Raw genomic sequence first — 25,060 nt, forward strand, 5'->3', positions numbered from 1 at the left:
GTCCTGTAGGTTTTTGGTCCACGCTACCTACACTACCTAGTGGGCGGAGCGACTTTTGTAGTCTTTTTAGTCATGTCAACAACATGCCGGAGTCCAGAAGTGAGGCAGAGACACGAGAAAGAACTTCTAAAAACATAATTTCGGTAATTTCTCAGTTCGCTGACGATCATTTAACCATTGTCCGGGTAAGATCCAAATGGGATACAAATTGCAAATTCAAGCATTGACGGGGATTAGACGGTTCGTTCAAATGAGACCGCAAATCAGCTGTTGTTAAAATAGACTAAAGGTCTAGCTAACACATTCCAACATCTTTGGCTAACATCTATCTATTTTCACCTCTAGAACATCAGTACTGGACTAGCAATTGCCGGGGTAATAGTAATATCAAGGAGTATTAAAATGGTAAATAGTTTAGCCTATGCATTAAAAGCGAGCTGTGATGCAGGCATGTTCCCCCAGGACGCGGTAGCGAGTCAGGTTTCACACAAACCCTGGTTGAAGACTGGGGCGAAATGTTCTGTCTGCCCGATGTCAAGGGAATTATCTTGACGACGCCGACAGATTGTGGCGTTTTAACCAGACTGGAGATGAGATGAGCCCTTCTGCCTTGTTCAATGAAATGCCAGATGGCTGCTCTGCATAGGTTATAAGGTCAGGGTCAATTTATGACGGAGGGTGGCAGTTGATGAGCTGTTTATCTAATGTGTTTATCTTAGTTGATGTTGTTTAGTTACAGCCTTTTCTTAACCAGATCATCAATCTCCATCCCGTGCCTTTAGAAGTGTCCTGCTGATCTGTCGTTTTGTTTAAGTAATATAATTATCTGTCGTTTTGTTTAAGTAATATAATTATCTGTCGTTTTGTTTAAGTAATATAATTATCTGTCGTTTTGTTTAAGTGATCATTATCTGTCGTTTTGTTTAAGTAATAATTATCTGTCGTTTTGTTTAAGTAAAATAATGATGTGTCGTTTTGTTTAAGTAATAGAATACTAGTAGCGGTTCCAATTTTGTGTTGCCAAAACAATATTTTATGGTGACTTCATAGGAAGGTACAGTGTAACTGATTACAACACATTGTACTTACAACAGTTACAAATGCTTTTCTAACAAGGTCTTTCATGCCTCACCACCCTCGTCAGATCACTAGGTTTGGCCTCTGAGATCCCAGCAAGGTTCATAGAGGGAGAGTCCAGACCGTCACAGAGAGAGCCCTGGAGGAGGGGTACACCCCCATCTACCTCCCTCTCCTCCCCCCTGCTGGCTAAAGGTACCCCCATCTACCTCCCTCTCCTCCCCCCTGCTGGCTAAAGGTACCCCCATCTACCTCCCTCTCCTCTCCCCTGCTGGCTAAAGGTACCCCCATCTACCTCCCTCTCCTCCCCCCTGCTGGCTAAAGGTACCCCCATCTACCTCCCTCTCCTCCCCCCTGCTGGCTAAAGGTACCCCCATCTACCTCCCTCTCCTCTCCCCCTGCTGGCTAAAGGTACCCCCATCTACCTCCCTCTCCTCCCCCCTGCTGGCTAAAGGTACCCCCATCTACCTCCCTCTCCTCCCCCTGCTGGCTAAAGGTACCCCCATCTACCTCCCTCTCCTCCCCCCTGCTGGCTAAAGGTACCCCCATCTACCTCCCTCTCCTCCCCCTGCTGGCTAAAGGTACCCCCATCTACCTCCCTCTCCTCTCCCCCCTGCTGGCTAAAGGTACCCCCATCTACCTCCCTCTCCTCTCTCCCCCTGCTGGCTAAAGGTACCCCCATCTACCTCCCTCTCCCCCTGCTGGCTAAAGGTACCCCCATCTACCTCCCTCTCCTCCCCCCCTGCTGGCTAAAGGTACCCCCATCTACCTCCCTCTCCTCTCTCCCCCTGCTGGCTAAAGGTACCCCCCATCTACCTCCCTCTCCTCTCCCCCCTGCTGGCTAAAGGTACCCCCATCTACCTCCCTCTCCTCTCCCCCTGCTGGCTAAAGGTACCCCCATCTACATCCCTCCCCTCTCCCCCCTGCTGGCTAAAGGTACCCCCATCTACATCCCTCTCCTCTCCCCCCTGCTGGCTAAAGGTACCCCCATCTACATCCCTCTCCTCTCCCCCCTGCTGGCTAAAGGTACCCCCAACTACCTCCCTCTCCTCCCCCCCCTGCTGGCTAAAGGTACCCCCATCTACATCCCTCTCCTCTCCCCCCTGCTGGCTAAAGGTACCCCCATCTACATCCCCCCTCTCCCCCCTGCTGGCTAAAGGTACCCCCATCTACATCCCCCTCCTCTCCCCCTGCTGGCTAAAGGTACCCCCATCTACATCCCTCCCCTCTCCCCCCTGCTGGCTAAAGGTACCCCCATCTACATCCCCCTCCTCTCCCCCCTGCTGGCTAAAGGTACGGGAAGAATGGATGGGTTAACTTCCCGTTCAACTTTCCAACACACAGACAGAGCCCACAGGGTAAAGGCCAATTACAGTGTGATAATTAGGATTCACCTCCCAGCTGTTGAAAAGTCTCATCATTCACACAGCTGTCCCAAATTAGTCATTTATGTCTCTACTAATCCCAAGCTATTGGACACATCAAAACAGATCTATTACTTTGTGGCTATTAGTGTCATAACTGTGTCAACCATAGACCGTCTGCTGCTGTCTTTAACATAACTGTGTCAGCCATAGACCGTCTGCTGCTGTCTTTAACATAACTGTGTCAGCCATAGACCGTCTGCTGCTGTCTTTAACATAACTGTGTCAGCCATAGACCATCTGCTGCTGTCTTTAACATAACTGTGTCAGCCATAGACCGTCTGCTGCTGTCTTTAACATAACTGTGTCAGCCATAGACCGTCTGCTGCTGTCTTTAACATAACTGTGTCAGCCATAGACCGTCTGCTGCTCTCTTTAATATAACTGTGTCAACCATAGACCGTCTGCTGCTGTCTTTAACATAACTGTGTCAACCATAGACCGTCTGCTGCTTCTTTAACATAATTGTCAGCCATAGACCGTCTGCTGCTCTCTTTAATATAACTGTGTCAGCCATAGACCGTCTGCTGCTGTCTTTAATATAACTGTGTCAGCCATAGACCGTCTGCTGCTCTCTTTAATATAACTGTGTCAACCATAGACCGTCTGCTGCTGTCTTTAACATAACTGTGTCAACCATAGACCGTCTGCTGCTTCTTTAACATAATTGTCAGCCATAGACCGTCTGCTGCTCTCTTTAATATAACTGTGTCAGCCATAGACCGTCTGCTGCTGTCTTTAACATAACTGTGTCAGCCATAGACCGTCTGCTGCTGTCTTTAACATAACTGTGTCAGCCATAGACCGTCTGCTGCTCTCTTTAATATAACTGTGTCAGCCATAGACCGTCTGCTGCTGTCTTTAACATAACTGTGTCAACCATAGACCGTCTGCTGCTTCTTTAACATAATTGTCAGCCATAGACCGTCTGCTGCTCTCTTTAATATAACTGTGTCAGCCATAGACCGTCTGCTGCTGTCTTTAATATAACTGTGTCAGCCATAGACCGTCTGCTGCTGTCTTTAATATAACTGTGTCAGCCATAGACCGTCTGCTGCTGTCTTTAATATAACTGTGTCAGCCGTAGACCGTCTGCTGCTGCTTTAACTATTCTGTTTGATTTAGTGGAAGAGAAGGTTGCAGGGTCAGTTACTGTCTGTTAGCAGGGTCAGTTGCTGTCTGGTGTCTGTTAGCAGGATCAGTAAGGCTGCGTTTACATAGGCAGCCAAATTCTGATATTCTTTTTCACTAATTGGTCTTTTGACCAATCAGTTCAGCTCTGAAAAAGATCTGATGTGAAACGATCTGATGTGAAACGATCTGATGTGATTGGTCAAAAGACCAATTAGTGGAAAAAATATCAGAATTGGGCTGGCTGTGTAAACGCAGCCTTGCTGTCTGATTGGACTAACATGAGTTAGTTACTGACTCTCTGGTCTTCAGGACACTGTTACTCTCGTTCTTTATGACTGTATTAATTAACAGAATTCTTTAACATAACTGTCAACCATAGACCGTCTGCTGCGCTCTTTAACATACAGTGGTGTGAAAAAGTTTTGCCCCCTTCCTGATTTCTTATTCGTTTGCATGTTTGTCAATCTTAAATGTTTCAGATCAAACAACTTTAAATATTAGTCAAAGATAACACAAGTAAACACAAAATGCAGTTTTGAAATTAAGGTTGTTATTATTAAGGGAAAAACAAAATCCAAACCCACATGGCCCTGTGTGAAAAAGTGATTGCCCCCTACAACCTAATAACTGGTTGGGCCACCCTTAGCAGCAACAACTGCAATCAAGCGTTTGCGATAACTTACAATTAGTCTTTTACAGCGCTGTGGAGGAATTTTGGCCCACTCATCTTTGCAGAATTGTTGTAATTCAGCCACATTGGAGGGTTTTCGAACATGAACTGCCTTTTTAAGGTCATGCCACAGCATCTCAATAGGATTCAGGTCAGGACTTTGACTAGGCCACTCAAGTCTTCATTTTGTTTTTCCTTCAGCCATTCAGAGGTGGATTTGCTGGTGTGTTTTGGATCATTGTCCTGCTGCAGAACCCAAGTTCGCTTCATCTTGAGGTCACGAACGGATGGCCGGACATTCTCCTTCAGGATTTTTTGGTAGACAGCAGAATTCATGGTTCCATTTATCACAGCAAGTCTTCCAGGTCCTGAAGCAGCAAAACAGGCCCAGACCATCACACTACCACCACCATATTTTACTGTTGGTATGATGTTCTTTTTCTGAAATGCGGTGTTAATTTTATGCCAGATGTAATGGGACACACACCTTCCAAAAAGTTCAACTTTTGTCTCGTCAGTCCACAGAGTATTTTCCCAAAGGTCTTGGGGATCATCAAGATGTTTTCTGGCAAAAATGAGACGAGCTTAATGTTATTTTTGCTCAACAGTGGTTTTCGTCTTGGAACCACCTGCCCAGTCTCTTTCTTATGGTGGAGTCATGAACACTGAGGCAAGTGAGGCCTGCAGCTCTTTGGATGTTGTTGTGGGGTCTTTTGTGACCTCTTGGATGAGTCGTCGCTGCGCTCTTGGGGTAATTTTGGTCGGCCGACCACTCCTGGGAAGGTTCACCACTGTTCCATGTTTTCGCCATTTGTGGATAATGGCTCTCACTGTGGTTCGCTGGAGTCCCAAAGCTTTAGAAATGGCTTTATAACCTTTTCCAGACTGATGGATCTTAATTACTTTCTTTCTCATTTGTTCCTGAATTTCTTTGGATCTCAGCATGATGTCTAGCTTTTGAGGATCTTTTGGTCTACTTCACTTTGTCAGGCAGGTCCTATTTAAGTGATTCCTTGATTGAGAACAGGTGTGGCAGTAATCAGGCCTGGGTGTGGCTAGAGGAATTGAACTCAGGTGTGATAAACCACAGTTGAGTTGTTTTATAACAGGGGGGGGGGGCAAACACTTTTTCACACAGGGCCATGTAGGTCTGTATTTTGTTTTCCCTTAATAATAACAACCTTCATTTCAAAACTGCATTTTGTGTAACTGAATTCTTTAACATAACTGTCAGCCATAGACCGTCTGCTGCTCTCTTTAACATAACTGTGTCAGCCATAGACCGTCTGCTGCTCTCTTTAACATAATTGTCAACCATAGACCGTCTGCTGCTCTCTTTAACATAACTGTGTCAGCCATAGACCGTCTGCTGCTCTCTTTAACATAACTGTGTCAGCCATAGACCGTCTGCTGCTCTCTTTAACATAACTGTGTCAGCCATAGACCGTCTGCTGCTCTCTTTAACATAACTGTGTCAGCCATAGACCGTCTGCTGCTCTCTTTAACCTAACTGTCAACCATTAACCGTCTGCTGCTCTCTTTAACATAACTGTGTCAGCCATAAACGTCTGCTGCTCTCTTTAACATATCTGTGTCAACCATAAACCGTCTGCTGCTCTCTTTAACATAACTGTGTCAGCCATAGACCGTCTGCTGCTCTCTTTAACATATCTGTGTCAACCATAAACCGTCTGCTGCTCTCTTTAACATAACTGTGTCAGCCATAGACCGTCTGCTGCTCTCTTTAACATAACTGTGTCAGCCGTAGACCGTCTGCTGCTCTCTTTAACTGTGCTGTTTGATTTAGTGGAAGAGAAGGTTGGCTTTGATATTTGTTGAAGTATTGTAGTCAACCTAATGGTTGGTCTCTCCTGTAGAGACAGTTTTTAATATATTTTCCTAAAACCAAAGTAAACACAATTTTAATCCAATGAATTTGATTTGATAGGTATTGGATCATGGCTTGACGTCTGATAAAGGTCGTTGTGACTGAAACCATCACCATCTTTTTCATCTTTATCTAATTAAGACCAACATGTTTCTAAACGTGAGTGTCAGGCCTTCTGTCCACATTTAGAGGCACCGGACCGTACACTTTTACAAGATTTAGTTTAGCTCCCCTTCATCAGACTGAGTTAGCATAGGAAGCCTGTTAGAGAAGAGGCTAGCAGCAGGATTAGGTTACGGTTCTGCTCTGCAGTCAAACTGAGTGAGAGGGTATTAGATAGTGCTCTTTCAGCTCCATCCGAGGCCAGGGAGATTTTCTAACAAAGCTCTCCTCTAGTTAAAGAGATTAGAAGTCTCTCTCTATAGCTTTGTGTCTTTTGAGTTCCTGTTGTTTTACGACACAGGCTTGACCTCTGGCCACATGTTTTGTTGTTGCATGTATTTCCTTTCCTGTGCCTTTAGTAATACAGTATATCTACTGCTGTAGTTGTAAATCTTTCCATAGTGCATGTCTGCTGCTATATCTTCCAACAGTCTGTCTTTCTGTTTGTTCTTTCAGTTTGTCACGATCTTGACTGTGCCGCTTTCAGGTCTATGCAATGGACCACAGCCATAGTTAAGAACTCCTTAGCTCAGGTGTACTGTACGTGTCTCACCTGGGCATGTCTTCTCTCTTCAGGTGGTGGTGGTGGTGGTGTGTTTCCCCTGGCTGTGCACCTGGTGGGGGTGGAGCTGACCCCAGAGGGGAGGGTGTGGCTGGAGCAGCACCTGAGCCCGGCCCAGACGGTGTGGTTCAAACTGTTCAGCAGAGAGGAGGAGACACTACACTGTCTGGTGTCTGTTAGCGGGGCCAGTTACTGTCTGGTGTCTGTTAGCGGGGTCAGTTACTGTCTGGTGTCTGTTAGCGGGGCCAGTTACTGTCTGGTGTCTGTTAGCAGGGTCAGTTACTGTCTGTGTCTGTTAGCAGGGTCAGTTACTGTCTGTGTCTGTTAGCAGGGTCAGTTACTGTCTGTTAGCAGGGTCAGTTACTGTCTGGTGTCTGTTAGCAGGGTCAGTTACTGTCTGTCTCTGTTAGCAGGGTCAGTTACTGTCTGGTGTCTGTTAGCGGGGTCAGTTACTGTCTGGTGTCTGTTAGCGGGGCCAGTTACTGTCTGGTGTCTGTTAGCAGGGTCAGTTACTGTCTGTGTCTGTTAGCAGGGTCAGTTACTGTCTGTGTCTGTTAGCAGGGTCAGTTACTGTCTGTGTCTGTTAGCAGGGTCAGTTACTGTCTGTTAGCAGGGTCAGTTACTGTCTGGTGTCTGTTAGCAGGGTCAGTTACTGTCTGTCTCTGTTAGCAGGGTCAGTTACTGTCTGGTGTCTGTTAGCGGGGTCAGTTACTGTCTGGTGTCTGTTAGCGGGGTCAGTTACTGTCTGTCTCTGTTAGCAGGGTCAGTTACTGTCTGGGGTCTGTTAGCGGGGCCAGTTACTGTCTGGTGTCTGTTAGCAGGGTCAGTTACTGTCTGGTGTCTGTTAGCGGGGTCAGTTACTGTCTGTCAACCTGTCAACGGGGTCAGTTACTGTCTGGTGTCTGTTAGCGGGGTCAGTTACTGTCTGGTGTCTGTTAGCGGGGTCAGTTACTGTCTGTCTCTGTTAGCAGGGTCAGTTACTGTCTGGTGTCTGTTAGCGGGGCCAGTTACTGTCTGGTGTCTGTTAGCGGGGTCAGTTACTGTCTGGTGTCTGTTAGCGGGGTCAGTTACTGTCTGGTGTCTGTTAGCGGGGTCAGTTACTGTCTGGTGTCTGTTAGCGGGGTCAGTTACTGTCTGGTGTCTGTTAGCGGGGTCAGATACTGTCTGGTGTCTGTTAGCAGGGTCAGTTACTGTCTGGTGTCTGTTAGCGGGGTCAGATACTGTCTGGTGTCTGTTAGCAGGGGTCAGTTACTGTCTGTGTCTGTTAGCAGGGTCAGTTACTGTCTGTGTCTGTTAGCAGGGTCAGTTACTGTCTGTTAGCAGGGTCAGTTACTGTCTGGTGTCTGTTAGCAGGGTCAGTTACTGTCTGTCTCTGTTAGCAGGGTCAGTTACTGTCTGGTGTCTGTTAGCGGGGTCAGTTACTGTCTGGTGTCTGTTAGCGGGGCCAGTTACTGTCTGGTGTCTGTTAGCAGGGTCAGTTACTGTCTGTGTCTGTTAGCAGGGTCAGTTACTGTCTGTGTCTGTTAGCAGGGTCAGTTACTGTCTGTTAGCAGGGTCAGTTACTGTCTGGTGTCTGTTAGCAGGGTCAGTTACTGTCTGTCTCTGTTAGCAGGGTCAGTTACTGTCTGGTGTCTGTTAGCGGGGTCAGTTACTGTCTGGTGTCTGTTAAGCGGGGTCAGTTACTGTCTGTCTCTGTTAGCAGGGTCAGTTACTGTCTGGTGTCTGTTAGCGGGGTCAGTTACTGTCTGGTGTCTGTTAGCGGGGTCAGTTACTGTCTGTCTCTGTTAGCAGGGTCAGTTACTGTCTGGTGTCTGTTAAGCGGGGTCAGTTACTGTCTGGTGTCTGTTAGCGGGGTCAGTTACTGTCTGTCTCTGTTAGCAGGGTCAGTTACTGTCTGGTGTCTGTTAGCGGGGTCAGTTACTGTCTGGTGTCTGTTAGCGGGGTCAGTTACTGTCTGTCTCTGTTAGCAGGGTCAGTTACTGTCTGGTGTCTGTTAGCGGGGTCAGTTACTGTCTGGTGTCTGTTAGCGGGGTCAGTTACTGTCTGGTGTCTGTTAGCGGGGTCAGTTACTGTCTGTCTGTTAGCAGGGTCAGTTACTGTCTGTGTCTGTTAGCGGGGTCAGTTACTGTCTGGTGTCTGTTAGAGGGGTCAGTTACTGTCTGGTGTCTGTTAGCAGGGTCAGTTACTGTCTGTCTGTTAGCAGGGTCAGTTACTGTCTGGTGTCTGTTAGCAGGGTCAGTTACTGTCTGTCTGTTAGCAGGGTCAGTTACTGTCTGTCTGTTAGCAGGGTCAGTTACTGTCTGTGTCTGTTAGTGGGGTCAGTTACTGTCTGGTGTCTGTTAGCGTGGTCAGTTACTGTCTGGTGTCTGTTAGCAGGTTCAGTTACTGTCTGTGTCTGTTAGCAGGGTCAGTTACTGTCTGTGTCTGTTAGCAGGGTCAGTTACTGTCTGTTAGCAGGGCCAGTTACTGTCTGTCTCTGTTAGCGGGGTCAGTTACTGTCTGGTGTCTGTTAGCGGGGTCAGTTACTGTCTGTCTCTGTTAGCGGGGTCAGTTACTGTCTGGTGTCTGTTAGCGGGGTCAGTTACTGTCTGGTGTCTGTTAGCGGGGTCAGTTACTGTATGTGTCTGTTAGCGGGGTCAGTTACTGTCTGTGTCTGTTAGCAGGGTCAGTTACTGTCTGGTGTCTGTTAGCGGGGTCAGTTACTGTCTGGTGTCTGTTAGCGGGGTCAGTTACTGTCTGTCTCTGTTAGCGGGGTCAGTTACTGTCTGGTGTCTGTTAGCGGGGTCAGTTACTGTCTGGTGTCTGTTAGCAGGGTCAGTTACTGTCTGGTGTCTGTTAGCGGGGTCAGTTACTGTATGTGTCTGTTAGCAGGGTCAGTTACTGTATGTGTCTGTTAGCAGGGTCAGTTACTGTCTGTGTCTGTTAGCAGGGTCAGTTACTGTCTGGTGTCTGTTAGCAGGGTCAGTTAATGTCTGTTAGCAGGGTCAGTTACTGTCTGTGTCTGTTAGCAGGGTCAGTTACTGTCTGTTAGCAGGGCCAGTTACTGTCTGTGTCTGTTAGCAGGGTCAGTTACTGTCTGGTGTCTGTTAGCGGGGTCAGTTACTGTCTGGTGTCTGTTAGCGGGGTCAGTTACTGTCTGGTGTCTGTTAGCGGGGTCAGTTACTGTCTGTCTCTGTTAGCGTGGTCAGTTACTGTCTGGTGTCTGTTAGCGGGGTCAGTTACTGTCTGGTGTCTGTTAGCGGGGTCAGTTACTGTCTGGTGTCTGTTAGCGGGGTCAGTTACTGTCTGGTGTCTGTTAGCGGGGTCAGTTACTGTCTGTCTCTGTTAGCGGGGTCAGTTACTGTCTGTCTGTTAGCAGGGTCAGTTACTGTCTGTCTCTGTTAGCGGGGTCAGTTACTGTCTGGTGTCTGTTAGCGGGGTCAGTTACTGTCTGGTGTCTGTTAGCGGGGTCAGTTACTGTCTGTCTCTGTTAGCGGGGTCAGTTACTGTCTGTCTCTGTTAGCGGGGTCAGTTACTGTCTGGTGTCTGTTAGCGGGGTCAGTTACTGTCTGGTGTCTGTTAGCAGGGTCAGTTACTGTCTGTGTTTGTTAGCAGGGTCAGTTACTGTCTGTCTCTGTTAGCGGGGTCAGTTACTGTCTGTCAACCTGTCAACAGGTTCAGTAAGGCTGCGTTTACATAGGCAGCCAAATTCTGATATTTTTTTACTAATTGGTCTTTTGACCAATCAGTTCAGCTCTGAAAAAGATCTGATGTGAAACGATCTGATGTGAAACGATCTGATGTGATTGGTCAAAAGACCAATTAGTGGAAAAAACTTCAGAATTGGGCTGGCTGTGTAAACGCAGCCTTGCTGTCTGATTGGACTAACATGAGTTAGTTACTGACTCTCTGGTGTCTTCAGGACACTGTTACTCTCGTTCTTTATGACTGTATTAAATAACAGAATGTTGAAGACAATGAAACCTACAGATATGTGTTTTTAACCTCACTCTGTTCTCTGTTCCCAAGGGGTCATAGAGGAGTCTGTGTCTGAATGACGAGGTGTTGAGGTTGGGTCTGGCACGCACCGTCCCAGTCTCTGGACTCCACCCCCAGTCCTGCGGCTCCACCAACGGCTACTCAGGGCAGAGGTCAAGGCTGAGCGGAAGGGGCGGGGCATGTGGAAAGAAGACAGCCTATGGGAGAGGACCTCACAGGCTGTCTGACTCAGACTCATCAGGAGGATCTTCAAGTGGACGTGATTGGTTGACTGACAGTGATTGGTTGATTCAAGTGGGTTTGAAAGTAAGTTCATGAATGTAGCAAGACTCAAGCTCATCTCAGAATACAGCTCTGCCATCATGTCTGTTTTTGAGAAGCGGATAATCTATTTGTCAACTAATTGCCACTTCACCGATTGCTGTCAAAATAGAAATGGACAATATTCATACGATTACCTGTGCAAATCATATTTTATCGGGGAAAAGTGTGAAATGATGTCTCAAAAGAATGGGGGTATCGACGGAAATCATAGACATGGGACAAAAATGCTTTGACCCACGTGTTTATCAAAGTTTATTTATCGATGGGGATTAAACGCACTGACACGGCAACTACATAACCAGAGAGAATAGAAAATGGTCTACTTACAGTAAGTGTTCTCCTTTGTGGTGTCACATCTGCTCCTGCAACGCCCTCTACTGCTCATCCTGTGTCTCCTTGACCTGCCGCCACTCATCCAGTTCTCTCTCTCTCTCTTCCCCCTCTTTCTTTCTCTCTCTCTTTCCTCCTCTTTCTCTCTCTCTTTCCCCCTCTTTCTCTCTCTCTCTTTCTCTCTCCCTCTCTCTCTCTCTCTCTCTCTCTCTCTCTCTCTCTCGTGTGATTGTGTGGGCGGAGACAGGTGTGCTGGAGTCAGAGCAGATCCCCACCAGCTGCAACCTGTTCCATAATCAAGACCTCTACAAATACTCAGTCCTGCCACTTCCACACTGCCAGATCGTAATCTCTGCTCAGTCAGTCTACGGTTCTAGCCGTTTGTTACTAATCAGATCCTGTTGTGCCTGTTTTCCTCTCCGCTACAGTTCTGGTCCCTGTCTCCTGTCCCACGTCTCATCATCCTCCTACTCTGTCCTGGATTCCCCACTCTACTACTCCCTTGGATTCCCCTCCGGACCTGCTCACCCTGTCTCAACCCCCTTCGCTCCAGCCGCTTCCAGCAGTTTCCCCTGACCTGCACTCCATCTCCCCCCTGTGTCTCAATAAATACCTTGGTTACTTCATTCCATTCATCAGAGTCTGCTCTTGGGTTCCCCTGTTCCACTCCGCGTAACACGTGGGATAGACATTTGTTGATGTTTGATTAGATCATGTAAAAAAGAACTTGCCAGTGAGAAAAATCCACATATCTAAGTCAATTGCAATGTTTTAGAATCTTTACCTGATTGTGAAATAAATATTCATTGGTTCATTCATTTCTACCTTGTTTTTAATATTCTAGATGATCAATCATGAATAAGTAATGCTGCATGTAAAAACAATTGTGAAATTTGATGGGAAATTGTGATGGGGTGGTTACAAATTCTCTTTGGGGCGGTACCTCAGAAAGCGCTGGTTGGATAGAGGGTAATTTTATGCTAATGTATTAAATAATGCCCATATGTACAGTTGAAGTTGGAAGTTTACATACACTTAGGTTGGAGTCATTAAAACTCGTTTTTCAACCACTCCACAAATGTCTTGTTAACAAACTATAGTTTTGGCAAGTCGGTTAGGACATCTACTTTGTGCATGACACAAGTAAACAGTTGTTTACAGACAGATTATTTCACTTATAATTCACTGTATCACAATTCCAGAGGGTCAGAAGTTTACATACACTAAGTTGACTGTGCCTTTAAACAGCTTGGAAAATTCCAGAAAATGATGTCATGGCTTTAGAAGCTTCTGATAGGCTAATTGACATCATTTGAGTGAATTGGCGGTGTACCTGTGGATGTATTTCAAGGCCTACCTTCAAACTCAGTCCTTCTTTGCTTGACATCATGGGAAAATCTAAAGAAATCAGCCAAGACCTCTGGAAAAAAATGGTAGACCTCCACAAGTCTGGTTCATCCTTGGGAGCAATTTCCAAACGCCTGAAGGTACCACGTTCATCTGTACAAACAATAGTACGCAAGTATAAACACCATGGGACCACGCAGCTGTTATCCCGCTCAGGAAGGAGACGCGTTCTGTCTCCTAGAGATGAACGTACTTTGGTGTGAAAAGTGCAAATCAATCCCAGAACAACAGCAAAGGACCTTGTGAAGAAGCTGGAGGAAACAGGTACAAAAGTATCTACACTGCTCAAAAAAATAAAGGGAACACTAAAATAACACATCCTAGATCTGAATGAATGAAATAATCTTATTAAATACTTTTTTCTTTACATAGTTGAATGTGCTGACAACAAAATCACACAAAAATGATCAATGGAAATCAAATGTATCAACCCATGGAGGTCTGGATTTGGAGTCACACTCAAAATTAAAGTGGAAAACCACACTACAGGCTCATCCAACTTTGATGTAATGTCCTTAAAACAAGTCAAAATGAGGCTCAGTAGTGTGTGTGGCCTCCACGTGCCTGTATGACCTCCCTACAACGCCTGGGCATGCTCCTGATGAGGTGGCGGATGGTCTCCTGAGGGATCTCCTCCCAGACCTGGACTAAAGCATCCGCCAACTACTGGACAGTCTGTGGTGCAACGTGGCGTTGGTGGATGGAGCGAGACATGATGTCCCAGATGTGCTCAATTGGATTCAGGTCTGGGGAACGGGCGGGCCAGTCCATAGCATCAATGCCTTCCTCTTGCAGGAACTGCTGACACACTCCAGCCACATGAGGTCTAGCATTGTCTTGCATTAGGAGGAACCCAGGGCCAACCGCACCAGCATATGGTCTCACAAGGGGTCTGAGGATCTCATCTCGGTACCTAATGGCAGTCAGGCTACCTCTGGCGAGCACATGGAGGGCTGTGCGGCCCCCCAAAGAAATGCCACCCCACACCATGACTGACCCACCGCCAAACCGGTCATGCTGGAGGATGTTGCAGGCAGCAGAACGTTCTCCACGGGCGTCTCCAGACTCTGTCACGTCTGTCACATGTGCTCAGTGTGAACCTGCTTTCATCTGTGAAGAGCACAGGGCGCCAGTGGCGAATTTGCCAATCTTGGTGTTCTCTGGCAAATGCCAAACGTCCTGCACGGTGTTGGGCTGTAAGCACAACGCCCACCTGTGGACGTCGGGCCCTCATACCACCCTCATGGAGTCTGTTTCTGACCGTTTGAGCAGACACATGCACATTTGTGGCCTGCTGGAGGTCATTTTGCAGGGCTCTGGCAGTGCTCCTCCTGCTCCTCCTTGCACAAAGACGGAGGTCGTGGTCCTGCTGCTGGGTTGTTGCCTTCCTATGGCCTCCTCCACGTCTCCTGATGTACTGGCCTGTCTCCTGGTAGCGCCTCCATGCTCTGGACACTACGCTGACAGACACAGCATACCTTCTTGCAACAGCTCGCATTCATGTGCCATCCTGGATGAGCTGCACTACCTGAGCCACTTGTGTGGGTTGTAGACTCTGTCTCATGCTACCACTAGAGTGAAAGCACCGCCAGCATTCAAAAGTCACCAAAACATCAGCCAGGAAGCATAGGAACTGAGAAGTGGTCTGTGGTCACCACCTGCAGAACCACTCCTTTATTGGGGGTGTCTTGCTAATTGCCTATAATTTCCACCTGTTGTATATTCCATTTGCACAACAGCATGTGACATTTATTGTCAATCTGTGTCGCTTCCTAAGTGGACAGTTTGATTTCACAGAAGTGTGATTGACTTGGAGTTACATTGTGTTGTTTAAGTGTTCCCTTTATTTTTTTGAGCAGTGTACAGCGGGGGGGAAAAGTATTTAGTCAGCCACCAATTGTGCAAGTTCTCCCACTTAAAAAGATGAGAGAGGCCTGTAATTTTCATCATAGGTACACGTCAACTATGACAGACAAATTGAGAAAAAAAATCCTGAAAATCACATTGTAGGATTTTTAATGAATTTATTTGCAAATTATGGTGGAAAATAAGTATTTGGTCACCTACAAACAAGCTAGATTTCTGGCTCTCACAGACCTGTAACTTATACTTTAAGAGGCTCCTCTGTCCTCCACTCGTTACCTGTATTAATGGCACCTGTTTGAACTTGTTATCAGTATAAAAGACACCTGTCCACAACCTCAAACAGTCACACTCCAAACTCCACTATGGCCAAGACCAAAGAGCTGTCAAAGGACACCAGAAACAAAATTGTAGACCTGCACCAGGCTGGGAAGACTGAATCTGCAATAGGTGAGCAGCTTGGTTTGAAGAAATCAACTGTGGGAGCAATTATTAGGAAATGGAAGACATACAAGACCACTGATAATCTCCCTCGATCTGGGGCTCCACGCAAGATCTCACCCCGTGGGGTCAAAATGATCACAAGAACGGTGAGCAAAATCCCAGAACCACACGGGGGACCTAGTGAATGACCTGCAGAGAGCTGGGACCAAAGTAACAAAGCCTACCATCAGTAACACACTACGCCGCAGGGACTCAAATCCTGCAGTGCCAGACGTGTCCCCCTGCATAAGCCAGTACATGTCCAGGCCCGTCTGAAGTTTGCTAGAGTGCATTTGGATGATCCAGAAGAGGATTGGGAGAATGTCATATGGTCAGATGAAACCAAAATAGAACTTTTTGGTAAAAACTCAACTTGTCGTGTTTGGAGGACAAAGAATACTGAGTTGCATCCAAAGAACACCATACCTACTGTGAAGCATGGGGGTGGAAACATCATGCTTTGGGGCTGTTTTTCTGCAAAGGGACCAGGACGACTGATCCGTGTAAAGGAAAGAATGAATGGGGCCATGTATCGTGAGATTTTGAGTGAAAACCTCCTTCCATCAGCAAGGGCATTGAAGATGAAACGTGGCTGGGTCTTTCAGCATGACAATGATCCCAAACACACCACCCGGGCAACGAAGGAGTGGCTTCGTAAGAAGCATTTCAAGGTCCTGGAGTGGCCTAGCCAGTCTCCAGATCTCAACCCCATAGAAAATCTTTGGAGGGGAGTTGAAAGTCCGTGTTGCCCAGCGACAGCCCCAAAATATCACTGCTCTAGAGGAGATCTGCATGGAGGAATGGGCCAAAATACCAGCAACAGTGTGTGAAAACCTTGTGAAGACTTACAGAAAACGTTTGACCTGTGTCATTGCCAACAAAGGGTATATAACAAAGTATTGAGAAACTTTTGTTATTGACCAAATACTTATTTTCCACCATATAATTTTCAAATAAATTCAGAAAAATTTCTACAATGTGATTTTCTGGAGATTTTTTTTTCTCATTTTGTCTGTCGTAGTTGACGTGTACCTATGATGAAAATTACAGGCCTCTCATCTTTTTAAGTGGGAGAACTTGCACAATTGGTGGCTGACTAAATACTTTTTTCCCCCACTGTATATCCACAGTAAAACGAGTCCTATATCAACATAACCTGAAAGGCCGCTCAGCAAGGAAGACGCCACTGCTCCAAAACCGCGCTTGCAAGCCGAAGAACACCATCCCAACCGTGAATCACAGGGGTGGCAGCATCATGCTGTGGGGGTGCTTTGTTGCAGGAGGGACTGGTGCACTTCACAAAATAGATGGCATCATGAGGAAGGAAAATGATGTGGATATATTGAAGCAACATCTCAAGACATCAGTTAGGAAGTTAAAGCTTGGGTCGCAAATGGGTCTTCCAAATGGACAATGACCCCAAGCATACTTCCAAAGTTGTGCCAAAATGGCTTAAGGACAACAAAGTCAAGGTATTGGAGTGGCCATCACAAAGCCCTGACCTCAATCCTATAGAAAATTTGTGGGCAGAATTGAAAAAGTGTGTGCGAGCAAGGAGGCCTACCAACCTGACTCAGTTACACCAGCTCTGTCAGGAGGAATGGGCCAAAATTCACCCAACTTATTGTGGGAAGCTTGTGGAAGGCTACCCGAAACGTTTGACCCAAGTTAAACAATATAAAGACAATGCTACCAAATACTAATTGAGTGTATGTAAACTTCTGACCCACTGGGAATGTGATGAAAGAAATAAAAGCTGAAATAAATCATTCTCTCTACTATTATTCTGACATTTCACATTCTTAAAATAAAGTGTTGATCCTAACTGACCTAAAACAGGGAATTTTTTACTAGGATTAAATGTCAGGAATTGTGAAAAACTGAGTTTAAATGTATTTGGCTAAGGTGTATGTAAACTTCCGACTTCAACTGTATATGCAAATAAGTTGTAATCTTCAAAAGTGATTCAATCAATATAATAACAAAACATTGTCATGAAATATTTGACATTCAATTTGGAATACCTGAAGTCCCCAACAAAATATTGTGATTCCATTGATTTTCTGTTTCTCATTATACAATTGTTTATGTGCTTTTATTTATTTATTTATTGGCAGCCAGGTCTTCCTGTAGCTAGACTGGGCTGTAGCTAGGAAACTAGAATATTCAGAAGGCTTTAGCTGGGCCATGGTGGACAGAGAGATGGAGGACTAGAGATATTGGATATGGAAATAATATCTGTTTTCTCCTGTCTATATGATATCTGTTGTTTTCACCTGTCTAAATAATCTGTTTTCTCCTGTCTAAATAATATCTGTTGTTTTCTCCTGTCTAAATAATCTGTTTTCTCCTGTCTAAATAATCTGTTTTCTCCTGTCTAAATAATCTGTTTTCTCCTGTCTAAATAATATCTGTTGTTTTCTCCTGTCTAAATAATATCTGTTGTTTTCTCCTGTCTAAATAATATCTGTTGTTTTCTCCTGTCTAAATCATCTGTTTTCTCCTGTCTAAATAATCTGTTTTCTCCTGTCTAAATAATCTGTTTTCTCCTGTCTAAATAATATCTGTTGTTTTCTCCTGTCTAAATAATATCTGTTGTTTTCTCCTGTCTAAATAATATCTGTTGTTTTCTCCTGTCTAAATAATCTGTTTTCTCCTGTCTAAATAATATATGTTGTTGTTCACCTGACTAAAGAGGCATGTTTTGATGTTTCAGAAGTCCAGATGTTTTTAGCATGAGAAAAAACAGGCTTCTTTAATTCACACTGTCTTATTTAGATAAATAAATAAAATAAAAAGTATATGGTTGAATTTAATCTCAAGAATATCATCAAAAGAGTTACATGGGCATGATTTTTGGGGGGTCAAAATACTAATATATTTTATCAGACAAAGAAAATATGTACAGACAGATTTGCTAAGTGTTTATAACTGAAAGGTTTGTACATGTAATTTTAAAGAGGATAAAAGTTGAAAAACTAAGTAAAAAATAATGAAACCTTTACCTTAATATGTTGTCCATCTCCCATTCCTTGTTTGACTCTTTAGTTTAGTTCTTAACAGCTCCAGTCCTTGACAGTCACAGACCACTGATTTCCGTTCATACTGTTGGCCTCTAATTTAGCCGTGGTAAACGAGGTCTCTCTGTGATAGGGCACATATAACAGTTATCACCGCTAGTCTGAAGCCCTAATGCTAACCCATTGGCTTTCACTTCCCTTTTAAAACCCATACCCCAAATCCCTCTGTTCCCCAAAGAAGTGTTTGTGTATTAGAGAGGGGGAAAGGGGGGGGTTGGATTGTCACGGCGATAGAACTGTGGGGGTCTACTGGTCCCCCCTACTGAGATCACCGTTGCCATGGTAACACCAAATCTGAGAGGTGAAACCCTAGTTGGGCCCCTGCACAGGAGGGAGAGAGAGAGAGAGAGAGAGAGAGAGAGAGAGAGAGAGAGAGAGAGAGAGAGAGAGAGAGAGAGAGAGAGAGAGAGAGAGAGAGAGAGAGAGAGAGAGAGAGAGAGAGAGAGAGAGAGAGAGAGAGAGAGAGAGAGAGAGAGAGAGAGAGAGAGAGAGAGAGAGAGAGAGAGAGAGAGAGAGAGAGAGAGAGAGAGCGCAGGGGGGTTGAAGAGCTCATAAAAGGGGTCTCTAGAGCTAACATGACTCAGACATTAGAGTACTCACTCACTTAAAGCAGAAGATAGAGACTAGAGGGCCATAGACCAGGCTCTATAACCCAATGAGAGACAGACACTGGAGCAGTCTAATACGCAGAGTGGAGAGAGGCTTATACCTATGGCTGCTATTCAATTTTTGTAACCAGGGGGAAGGAGGAAGAATGGGTGAGGGAGGGGGAGAAGGGCAGAAGGGGGTTTTGTAACCAGTGGGAAGGAGGAAGAAGGGGTGAGGGAGGGGGAAGAAGGGGGAAGAAGGGGGAGAAGAGGGAATTGGCCTGTGTGTCTTTTGTTGTGTAAATGTCACTAGCGGTTGTTTGTGGACTCTCTGGTTGGCTGGTTTGAATTGTAAATTGCATGGAGCACTGATGACTGGCGCTGGCAGACTTTGAATTGCCACTGGGGGAATTGTGGGAAGGAAACCACGGAGAGAATCTTCCAGAGCCATTAGTGAACTATAGAGCACCATCACTACAAGCCTGTCTGATTCCCACTGCACTAGATAATAACACACTGCACTAGATAATAACACACTGCACTAGATAATAACATGCTGCACTAGATAATAACATGCTGCACTAGATAATAACACACTGCACTAGATAATAACAAACTGCACTAGATAATAACATGCTGCACTAGATAATAACATGCTGCACTAGATAATAACATGCTGCACTAGATAATAACATGCTGCACTAGATAATAACATGCTGCACTAGATAATAACACGCTGCACTAGATAATATAATAACAAGCTGCACTAGATAATAACTTTATTTTTTATTTTTTTTATGTATGCACTCGGTAACTGTAAGTCGCTCTGGATAAGAGCGTCTGCTAAATGACTAAAATGTAAGTATACTATTCAATCCCCCCGTCTGCAACCTAAGGGCAACAGAGAGCTTTTTTCAGGAACCCGTTCCAAGAAATCCGTTCTGGGTTTTCCGAGGTTGCCCGGTCCCTTGAATGGGAACGCGGTAGGGGACTCGCTCGGGACAGTTAGGCAGTACTCTCCCTTCACTACTAGACGGGAACAGGATATTATTGATTTACTAGGATGCTTCATTACATGGAAGACTGGAACCTGAAGGAATATTATTCTGGTGAATAGATGTTGACATTTTATTAGAAGTTGACCCTGGAAAGAACGGACTAACGTAAGTATTTATTTTCTTAGTTGGACTAGCTGGTACATTTGATGGAAAAAATCTATGTGGCATATGTTGCGTGTGTTCTTGTGTGCTCTTCGATGGTCAACATTGTTTTTCTTCGCTTGGCACAGCGTCCGTTTCTGAGTAAAGTGTGCATGTTGTCACTGACAATGTTACTGTTGCAAGATTGTTTTCACGAGATGAGCTCACACAAGAAGGCTGCAGTAGGAGGGGCCAAGGAACTTGCTGACAAATGCACCTGACCTTATCTTTGAGTTAGGCTACTGTGGCTACCACATAAAACAATGACAGTCTATGTTTTGAATGGGCTATCTGCCCAATGTTTTGTCAACATTTTTCTTATAGGCCTACTGAGGTTTTTATAGTTGTGTCGTTTATAAGAGACACTGCAAAATGCTATTTATTAAAAACTAAAGCTTAAAGTTTTTGATTAGGCTATTTTTTTTTTTTTTTTTACTAATACATTTACATTCAAATTTAGTCATTTAGCAGACGCTCTTATCCAGAGCGACTTACAGTTAGTGAGTGCATAAATTTTTCAAACTGGCCCTTAATACACATATTACATTCTGCATTGTTGTGCAAATAACCTAATTATGTGAACATTAAAGGTATATGTTTCATGTAGCTCAGTTGGTAGAGCATGGCGCTTGCAACGCCAGGGTTGTGGGTGCGATTCCCACGGGGGACCAGTATGAAAAAAAAATGTATGCACTCACTAACTGTAAGGCGCTCTGGATAAGAGCGTCTGCTAAATGACTAAAATGTAAATGTGACATCAACGTCATAAATTAATCAGCAAGATTGATTAAAACCAAAGTTGTCAGTGTTTTATGCATTTGACAATCATTTGGGATTTCTGCTTCATTTTCCTTTGCGACACCGACTTGCACCAGAATTGCATTGATGTGAATAACAAAGGCTCCCATGAAGAAAGACACAGCCCCCCCTTCTTTTCGGAGAGAGAGTGTACGTGAGATAGAGAGGGGTATTTGATAAATGACGTCCCCACGGACAAAGCCCTAAATGTGCACCCCCTCACCCCCACCCCTCAACCGCATTGTGCGGATTAACCGCAATCACCACAAGGCAAGCCTTTGTCAGGCCTACCCGTAGGGATAGCTCGGATGTAAACCGATACAGGCGTGTTCAGGTGGTTCTAGAGTCAGTTACTTATTTGTTTCTGAGTAAAACAATTAAATAAATAAGAGCCATAAAGTTGGAGCCGTTATAGTTATTAATCACATAAACAGCGCTATAGTCCCGGGTCGCGCTCAGTTTACTTTCACTCGTCAGTGAGTCTGTTGGTGCCGAGAGTCGCATGAGGAGTCATAAAGATCACGGAGCAATAAAAATGCCCATTAAAGTAACAGGATCAGGTGCTCAGTACCCCAGTCTCCCCACGCCTATCCCCCCTCTACCAGGCATGACAGCTCCACTACAGGGATCAGATGTCCAAGCCTGGGTGCCAGTCTGGTTATGCTTCAGTCCTGGTCCCGCATGGCTCCTCCCCGCCACAGCCACTCTGACACAGTGCTTATAATGACCTACACTATGTTGACAGCACCTGTGTTTCTTAAAGGAGGTCTTTGTGATGGGTGTGTTGTTGTACTAGGACATTGAGGTAATAATAATAATAATAATAATAATAATAATAAGGAACATCACACACACTCCAATGTTATTGTCTGTCTCTTCGACACTTGTTGTGACAGGATGATGGACAGTGCATTTGTGTAACCGCCCTCAACCCCCCCTCTCACTCACCCAAGGGAAAATAACCCCACTCACACAGTAAAGGAATGCCCCTTGTGAATAAGTAAACAATCTTCTCATTGTCACAATGATCTGGGTGTGTGTGTGTGTGTGTGTGTGTGTGTGTGTGTGTGTGTGTGTGTGGGAGGGTAAAGTGACTCCAGTGTTATGTGAGTGGAGTACTCTGGGGTGGTTCAGTTTGCTGGGTGTAGGGTTGGAGTGGAGTACTCTGGGATGGTTCAGTTTGCTGGGTGTAGGGTTGGAGTGGAAACTATCCTATTTGTTAGTACAGTGAGTCCTAATGAATAATTTAACTATTTCTCTCAGAGGACTGGATGAGTAGAGGAATGGGGAGATGGATTAGTGCGGGAAAGCAGGAATAGAGGAGAGGACTGGAAGAGGAGAGGACTGGAGGAGGAGAGGGCTGGAGGAGGAGAGGGCTGGAGGAGGAGAGGGCTGGAGGAGGAGAGGGCTGGAGGAGGCAGATATTGGGTTGAAGTGAACCGATCCCCCAACCTCTTTGTGGGTCCACTTCTGTAGTGTGTCAGTCAAGACAGACAATAATGTGAACAGTAGGGAGATTGTGTGTGTGGTTGTCTGTGTGAGAGAGGACAGGAGGATGATGTGTGTGTGCTGTCTGTGTGAGAGAGGACAGGAGGATGATGTGTCTCTGCCCAGTGCCCCTCTCTCTTTCTAAAGACTGCCCAGTTGTCTCATACAAGCCACTCTTTTCATCTCTCATTTGAGATGTTTAGAAAAATACTAACACAGCGATAAAGATACATTTTTAATGATGAACTGTTGAGGCAGCTGAATTCAGACAGTGTATGACCGTTGCTCTGGTTGTAATTTGTTTAATAAGTTGTGTGTTGCTGACTACAGAGACAACTTTCAGATGGAATAAGGATGAAACTATTTATTTTACATTTCCCGCGGAAGGAGAGTGACTGTGTGTGTTTTGGGGGGGTGTCCTGTTTTACAGTGTTATCAGACCTAGGGCAACAACACATGTTACCCGTCTGTCTGGTTCTACAGGATTGAAGGGTGGTCAGGGTCACAAGGTCAGACACAGATCTATTTCAAGGTCTGACTTCTCTCTCCCCTTACCTCTCCCTATCTCCCCTTACCTCTCTCTCTCTCTCTCTCTCTCTCTCTCTCTCGCTCTCTCCTTACCTCTCTCTCTATCTCTCAATTCAATGGGCTTTATTGGCATGGGAAACATATGTTTACATTGCCAAAGCAAGTGAAGTAGATAGTAAACAATAGTGAAATAAACAAAAAAATGTTTTACAGTAAACATTACACTCACAAAAGTTCCAAAAGAATAAAGACATTTCAAATGTCATATTATGTATATATACAGTGTTGTAACAAAGTGCAAATAGTTAAAGTACAAATGGGAAAATAAATCAACATAAATATGGGTTGTTTTTACAATGGTGTTTGTTCTTCACTGGTTGCACTTTTTACAAATCTTGCTGCTGTGATTGCACACTATGGCATTTCACACAATAGATATGGGAGTTCATCAAAATTGGGTTTGTTTTTGAATTCTTTGTGGGTCTGTGTAATCTGAGGGAAATATGTGTTGCTAATATGGTCATACATTTGGCAGGAGGTTAGGAAGTGCAGCTCAGTGTCCACCTCATTTTGTGGGCAGTGTGCACATAGCCTGTCTTCTCTTGAGAGCCAGGTCTGCCTACGGCGGCCTCTCTCAATAGCAAGGCTCTGCTCACTGAGTCTGTACATAGTCAAAGCTTTCCTTAAGTTTGGGTCAGTCACAGTGGTCAGGTATTCTGCCACTGTGTACTCTCTGTTTAGGGCCAAATATCATTCTAGTTTGCTCTGTTTTTTTGTTAATTCTTTCCAATGTATCAAGTAATTATATATTTAGTTTTCTCATGATTTGGTTGGGTCTAATTGTGTTGCTGTCCTGGGGCTCTGTGGGGTCTGTTTGTGTTTGTCAACAGATGTCACGCCCTGGCTCTGGGGACACTTAAATGTTGAGCCAGGGTGTGGATTTGCTATGTTTAGTTTTTCTATGTTTTTGTTCTAGATCGTTTGATCTATGTTGGCCAGGGTGGTTCCCAATCAGAGGCAGCTGTAGCTCGTTGTCTCTAATTGGGGACCATACTTAGGCAGCCTGTTTTGCACTAGTCTTTGTGGGATCTTGATCCGTAAAGGTTTGGTGTGTGTAACCTCAGGACTTCACGTATCGTTGGTTTGTTGTTTTGGTTTTGTTCGTGTGTTAAGTACTAATTAAAGATGTACGCTTATCACGCTGCGCCTTGGTTCCACGAGTCATCAGTCAACGTTCGTGACAGAAGATCCCACCATAAGAGGACCAAGCAGCGTGCCCAGGAGGAGAAGATGGCGATGTCGCAGGTGGGCAAATGGTGGTCTTGGGAGGAGATATTCGCGGGGAGAGGGCCATGGGCAAAGGTGAATGCCCGGGCAGGAGAGGAGACTGTGGAGGTGCGCTACAGAGAGGAGCAGCGGCAACGCAGAGGGTACCGGCCGGGGAGGAAGCCCGAGAGACAGCCCCAATAATAATTTTTTTGGGGGGGCTAAAAGGGTGGTTGGCGGAGCCTAGAGTTAGAGCAGAGCCAACTCCCCGTACTCAGGCTAGGAAGCGTGAGACTGGGCAGGCTCCGTGTTATGCGGAGCCACGTACTGTGCCGCGAGTGTTCCGGCACAGTCCTGTACGTCCTGTGCTAGCACCACGCACGTGTCGTGCTAAGGTGGGCATGCAGCCAGGACGGGGTGTGCCGGCTCAACGCTCGTGGCCTCCAGTACCCCTCCTCGGTCCCGTATATCCTGCGCCAGTGCCACGTGCTGTAGCGCCAGTACGAGTGCACAGCCCTGTATGCCCTGTATGTCCTGGTATTCAGCCAGGACGGGTTGTGTCAGCTCTCCGCTCCAGACCTCCAGTCCGCCTCCACAGTCCGGCCCGGCCCGTTCCGGCTCCCCGCACCAAGCCAATGGTGCGTGTTCCCAGTCCAGCCCGGCCCGTTACGGCTCCCCGCACCAAGCCAATGGTGCGTATTCCCAGTACAGCCCGGCCTGTTCCTGCTCCCCGCACCAAGCCAATGGTGCGTGTTCCCAGTCCAGCCCGGCCTGTTCCTGCTCCCCGCACCAAGCCAGTGGTGCGCGTCGCC

At 45.7% G+C, this 25,060-nt stretch overlaps 1 protein-coding gene and 1 long non-coding RNA gene across 10 annotated transcripts in view; both read left to right on the forward strand.

The window, feature by feature from the left end:
* Positions 1–35: 35 nt before the first annotated feature.
* LOC121567603 lies at positions 36–12,367 on the forward strand. 5 transcript variants are annotated; one of them, XR_006001130.2, is made up of 5 exons: positions 36–143; positions 1,145–1,272; positions 6,932–7,131; positions 10,926–11,201; positions 11,797–12,367. It is a non-coding gene; the product is annotated as an uncharacterized LOC121567603 (long non-coding RNA). The 5 variants fall into 5 exon arrangements; XR_006001128.2 differs by having other exon boundaries at positions 11,978–12,367; XR_006001131.2 differs by having other exon boundaries at positions 6,932–7,038; positions 11,978–12,367.
* Positions 12,368–19,961: 7,594 nt separating this feature from the next.
* Positions 19,962–25,060, forward strand: part of plch1 (phospholipase C, eta 1) — a 130,607-nt gene continuing 125,508 nt past the window's right edge. For all 5 annotated transcript variants that reach the window (XM_045220234.1, XM_045220231.1, XM_045220239.1 and 2 more), the window contains exon 1: positions 19,962–20,132. The gene's annotated coding sequence lies outside the window, so the exon portion shown is untranslated. The remainder of the gene's footprint in view (positions 20,133–25,060) is intronic.

The sequence above is a fragment of the Coregonus clupeaformis genome, chromosome 6 (genome assembly GCF_020615455.1).
Source record: "Coregonus clupeaformis isolate EN_2021a chromosome 6, ASM2061545v1, whole genome shotgun sequence".
NCBI classification, from domain to species: domain Eukaryota; kingdom Metazoa; phylum Chordata; class Actinopteri; order Salmoniformes; family Salmonidae; genus Coregonus; species Coregonus clupeaformis.